This window comes from Haplochromis burtoni, unplaced genomic scaffold, assembly GCF_018398535.1.
Source record: "Haplochromis burtoni strain Fernald_Lab_line unplaced genomic scaffold, NCSU_Asbu1 Contig_408, whole genome shotgun sequence".
Lineage (NCBI taxonomy): Eukaryota > Metazoa > Chordata > Actinopteri > Cichliformes > Cichlidae > Haplochromis > Haplochromis burtoni.
Window position 1 is genome coordinate 300,845 of NW_024582769.1, and position 6,426 is coordinate 307,270.

Consider the following 6,426-nt stretch of genomic DNA (forward strand, 5'->3'; position numbering starts at 1 on the left):
GAGATAAAAGCATGAATAACAATCTCCAGTTCGGTATAGGATATTTACAGGTATTATTGTGTATTTTAAGTTGATGGTTTGTTGGCGTCACAGTTTGGGTGGTAATGTCCTCACCGACTGTCCCATAGATGGGACCTGATGTCATAAGACTTCATTTTACAGTTTTAAAATCTTTACTGTCAACTCGTCTGTTGATGATGAAGTCGCTGTAATCTGCACGGAGGGGGGCAGATCCACCTCCAGAGGGTGGAGCAAGTCACGCTGAGAGGGTGGGGCTGTTTGTGGATGAACCTGCGGTGAGTTTGTGGGGGACAGATTAGCATTAGCAAGTAAACGAGCTGCAGTGATTATTATTAGGACAGGTTTGTTTAAAAAGCCCACGTCAGCCGACACGTGTGATGGAAGAACGACTCTTCAGCACATCACTGATGAGCTGCACGACGGACATCTGCATCACTGATTTCATGAAGCCAGCTGTTCGTCTTCGTTACTTTCAGGTGCGCTGTGTTGACATTTAGCTTGATTCCTCCTCGAGTTCAGCGCTCGGGCCTTTCTCCTCGGCTGTGACGTCTAGACTGTGTTTTAGATCATGTGTGTGTCGTGACGGCGTCGCTCTTAGAAACAGATGGCAGTGGATTCCTCCGCTTTAGGTTTGAGCCGTTAGCTTCCAGAGTGCGTTGCTACTACACTTAATAAGGCGTCACACAGTCTTTGACACCTGGCTGGATAGAGAGGATCCTGGGATCAGGCCCACTGTGGACGCCGCTGAGTTTTCAGGGCGCGCCCTGATGAAGCCTGCACTTCATTTGCATGATGAAGAAGGTTGGAGTGGGGTACAGGTGTGCCTGGTCTCAATCCACAGGGACTGAGACCAGGCACACCTGTACCCACCTGAGCCTGAATCTAATGACGAGGGCGAAGCTCAGCAGGAAGCAGCAGAGAAGAAAAGAAGACTCGAGCACAGCAAAACATCAGGACACTTTATTCATCGTCTGAACAGCAGCACGCCGACGCTCTGACAGAAGCTCTCTGACACACGACGTCAGCGAACGCATCACAGCTGGGACAACCTGCTCTGTAACTACATTTCCCAGAGTCCCTGGGGATAGAGTATTTATATACAAGGTTCACGTGTCTGGTGGTGCACACTGCGTGTTAGCGCCACCTGCAGCCCGCCCCCCTCACCACAGAAACTATGAATACATTAACAATAAAACTCATCTTTGTTCAGATTTACACAAAATAATCAAACAGACGCACTCGTACAATCACCTCAGGTACACAGGTGAGCTCTTCCACTCACCTGTGGCACAACCAGTCATCGATAAAACTCTCCACCAATCAGAGACCGTGGTCAGGATTCAAAGGCACCACGACAGCGCGATGGGCCCGCCCCTTCATGACATAACAGAGGGCGGGTTTTGTTTACAGAATAAACGAGTATTGTTTTTTTTTTTTACCTGTTAGGAATCAGTGAGCCAATCGGATCGCTCGGGATCTGTCGTGCCTGCAGCAGGTGCAGCGCTGCTGTCGCTCATGTTGCCACGGTAATGATGCGATTGTCGATGAAACACGTGACAGTTTGTCACCATTAAAGTTTGAGGATTAAATAAAGAGACCAGCAGAAATCCCTGATTGGCTCTAGCATACATCAATCACCCACAGGCCCCGCCCACCCTCAGAAGACTTGTCCAATCATACGCCTGCACTGTGCATCCCGCCCCTTCTTCTTCTACGGTGGTCGGCTCGAGAGGAGCGTGGCGAGCCGTGACGACAGTCCAGAGGAGCCGGGCGATGATGTCACACTGCCTCCCCATCCCCGCCTCCTTCTGGCGTTGCCTCCTCCTCTCTCACTCCTTCACCTGGCTGTTCCTCCACCCCGCCTTTCTCTTCACCTCCCCCCTCGTTACCATCGCCCTCCTCTTCCTCACACCCTCCCACCTCTCTGTCCTCCTCCTCAGCCTCCATCTCTGTTTCTCCTCCCTCTCTCTCGTCTGTTGCCCCTCCCCCTCTGTCTCCCTCCGTCTCCTCATCATTGTTTCTCTCTGCCTTCTCTTTGGTCTCCTCCTCAGCCTCCACCTCTGTTGTCCCTCCATCTCCCTCTGTCACCTCCTCCCTCTCCTCTTTCTCTCCTTCTGTTTCCTCATCTTTATCCTCTCCCCCCTCCTCTCTCTCTCTGTCTGTCTCTGCAGCATCAGTCTCTCCTCCTGTTTCGGGGTCCCCGGCCTCCTCCTCCTCCTCCTCCTCCTGCTGATTTGACTCGGGTTTACTTTCTGTTTCTGGATTTGTTCCAGGCTCTGATCCCAGGTCCTGGTTCTGCTCTTGGTTTCGGTCCTGCTCCGGTCCCGCTGAGTCCAGAGCTGTCGGCTGAGGGGGGAGAGACTCCTTCCTCCCCAGACCTGCAGACAGAGACAGAGGGTGAGGTGAGCCGGGTCTGAGGCGCCGCTCGATGTTTTCTGCTCTTCCTCCAAACCATCATCGTGTCTTTAGGTGGTGTTTGTATCATATCGGTCTCATAGACTCCAGTTTGTTCATGGAAATGTTTCTAACTGACATCTTATTCAGTGTTTTATTTTTCCATGCAACTGTCCACGGCTGTAACCCACGCGTGGGACTAATAAAGGTTATCTTATCTCAAGTGGAGAGTCCTCTTCACACACTGAGGTTAGTGATGGAGTTCCACAGGGTTCAGTGCTAGGACCAATTCTGTTTACATTATACATGCTTCCCTTAGGCAGCATCATTAGAAGACATAGCATACATTTACACTGCTATGCAGATGACACCCAGCTCTATCTGTGCATTTACAGAGCCTGTGTGTGTGTGTGTGTGTGTGTGTGTGTGTGTGTGTGTGTGTGTGTGTCTGTCTGTGTGTGGGTGTGTGTGTGTGTGTGCGTGTGTGTGTCTGCAGGGTTTCAGCGCTGCAGGATGTCAGACGGAGAAATACAAGACAATGGCGAGAACTCTTCATCGACGACCACCAGCCGGTGAACCTGCACACACACACACATTTAAAAAGTGTGTGATGATGAGGAGGAAGGACAGATTTTCACACTGATTGTTTGGCTTTACCAAAGAAAACAAAACACATGAAACAATACGTTTGCCTTTTATTTTGAGGATAACGACACAGCAGAAGCGACAGAGCTCATTGGCTGGAGAACAGTGACTCGTGGTCAGACTCCCCGCTGACCTGAATCTGACCTGTGCTCAGGCTGCAGCACCTGTACAGAAACCTGCACGGATGCTTTCAGCTGGGCTGGATCTACTGATCAGCCGGTCGGATGTTCGATCCCGTGTGTGTGTGCGTGCGTCACCTCGGCCTTCACGATGCGGTCCACGATGGTCTCCAGCGTCTCCAGCTTGTTGCACTTCATCACTCCCTCAAAGTACTGGGAGCGGTGCCTCAGCGCCTGAGTCACCGTCACGTCCAGGTTGTTGTAGGTTTTCTCTGCTGCCAGGTTCTGTGGACACGTGACATCATGTTGCTGCTGTCACATGACCCGCCGCACACACACACACACACACACACACTGGTGTACTCACAATGACGTCAAACTTGGAGTAGATGTCCACCACTTTACCTGCAGACACAGACAGAGTGACATCACTGTAACGTCCTCGCTCTGAGCAGCCTGTGGAAGTATGGTATGTTACCGTGGTGATCAACGACGGGGAGGGCGGAGACGCGGCGGTGCGTGAACACGGAGAGCGCGGTGATGAGTGGCGTGTCGGGGTGGATGTAGGCGATGTTGGTGTACGTCCCCACGCTCAGCTCCTCCAGAGTCTGCTTCATGAAGGCCGGCATGGGCATCTCACACACCTGACACACACACGCACACACACACACACACACACCACACACACACAACACACACACACACACACAACACACACACACACACACACATCACAACACACACACAACACACACACAAGCATAACACACACACAAACACACACAGACACAACAAATACACTACAACACACACACACGACAACACACACACACAGCACAGCACACACACACAAAGCACACACACACACACACACAAGCACAGACAGACAGAAGCACACACACAGCACACACACACGCACACCACAGTTCACAAGGAGTCTACAGAGAGACTTCAGCGGGGCATACCTATGCAGCGAGCGTTCTCCGCACAGTCCATCACACACACACACACACACACAGACACACACACAACACACACACGACACACACAGACACACACACACACACAACACACACACTAAACCACCACAGACAACACACACACACACAACAACGAACACACACACAACACACAGAGCAACAACACACACACACACACAAAACAGACACACACACAGAACAGACACACGACAGACACACACACACACACACACGCACACACACACACACACACACACACACACACACAAGACACACACACACACAAACACACAACACACACACATCACGACACACACACAGAACGACACACACGACACACACACACACACAGAACGACACACGACACACACACACACACACACACAACACACACAGACACACACACACACACACACACACACAGACACACCCTCACACACACACACACACACACACACACACAGACACGACACACATGCACACAAGCACACACTCACACACACACACACACAGACACACACCACACACACACCACACGACTCACACAGACATCACACACAGACCACACACATCACACACACACACACACACAGACGAACATCACACATGCACACACACACACACACACACAGACAACACAGACGACAAACACACGACTGCACACACGACACACACAGACGCACACACACGACACACACACACACACACACACACACACACACCCGACGACACACACCACCACACACAGAGACACACACACACAGACTCACAAACAGCTGCAGGAACTTGAGGATCCTCTTGTGTGTCAGGATGTAGAGGGCGTTCCCGCTGACCGGGTCGATGACGGGCAGACGGTGGATCTTGTTCTTGATGAGCGAGTGCACGGCCTCGAACACGCTGCGAGGACACACACGAGTCCTACTGTAAGTTCCCTTCCCTCTTCTCCTTTCCTTTCATGTTCCCTTTCTCTCCTACCATTTCTGTGCCTTATTTCCTTCCCTTGCCTCCTCTTGTGCCCCCTCCCTCGTCTCCTTCAGTCTATTCTGGGCTCATCATTAATTATTCAGTCTGAGCTCTGTACCAGGATACTTCACACACACACACACACACACACACGCTCGTGTTTCTGTCACTTCAGAGGACTTGCACTCTGACTGTCCTCTTTGTCAGGTACCTGGCATCAGGTGAGATGTGGACCAGAGGTTTGAAGGTCTCCTGCAGGTAGAGCTCTGTGGGCGTGGCACAGGTGTTATTATTAGATCGGCCCGTCACGCTACAGCTCACAAAGAAGAACACAAAGAGCTCGTACCTCTCCACGTTTCGATTTTGTGCTCCTCCAGCTCGTAGATCTGCACCTGTGGACACAGACGGGCGTTAGAGTCGCACCTGGATGCCTCAGAGAGGAGAGTGTGCTCAGACATGGACGGAGGTGCGAGTGGGTGTCGGGTTTCAGGCGAGTTCACTGAGCTTAAACCAATAAACTCAGGTCTGCGTTTCTCAGGACAACTCAGCAAAACTGCAACTACAGCGGAGGGCAGGTGTGTGTGTGTGTGTGTGTGTGTGTGTGTGTGAGTCTGTGTGTGTCTGTGTGTGTGTGTGTGTGTGTGTGTGTGTGTGTGTGTGTGTGTGTGTGTGTGTGTGTGAGTGTGTGTGTGTGTGTGAGTCTGTGTGTGTGTGTGTGTGTGTGTGTGTGTGTGTGTGTGTGTGTGTGTGTGGGGGCGTTGGGGTAATCATTGCACATTCAGTGACTTGTATAAAGAAATGCTGATCCTCGCCCCTCCTGCGATCAGGCTGGGATGAAGCTCACAGGTGTAATAAAGCTTCGTCAACCTTTCTTGAACCTCACAGGAAGAGCCTGAACGTGCTCGCAGCTCTGAGAACGACAGAAGAACCTGCACAGGTTCAGCCGTGAGCTCAGACCTGCTGGCTGTAGGCGAGATCGCTCCGTCCATCTGAGAGACGTCAGCAGGAAATCACAGAGCTGCACGTGTGACTGAGTGTGCGTGTGTTTGTGTGTGTGTGTTGTGTGTGTGTGTGTGTGTGTGTGTGCTGTTTTCGTGTGTGTGTCTGTGTATGTGTGTGTGTGTGTGTATGTGTGTGTGTGTGTGTGTTTATCAGTGTGTGTGTGTGTCTGTGTCTGTGTGAGTGTGTGTCTGTGATCAGTGTGGTCAACATTCCTGAACGAGATCCACGAATAACTCCAGCAAGGGAACAAGGTGGGACCTGCCCAGGGCTGGGATACATTTGTGTGGTTGTAGTGTCAGGAT

General features: G+C 51.5%; 1 protein-coding gene across 1 annotated transcript in view; it reads right to left on the reverse strand.

Annotated features, from left to right (window-relative positions):
• Nucleotides 1-6,426, reverse strand: part of LOC102298606 (5'-AMP-activated protein kinase subunit gamma-1) — a gene marked incomplete at its 3' end in the record, with an annotated part of 18,490 nt that overhangs the window by 9,116 nt on the left and 2,948 nt on the right.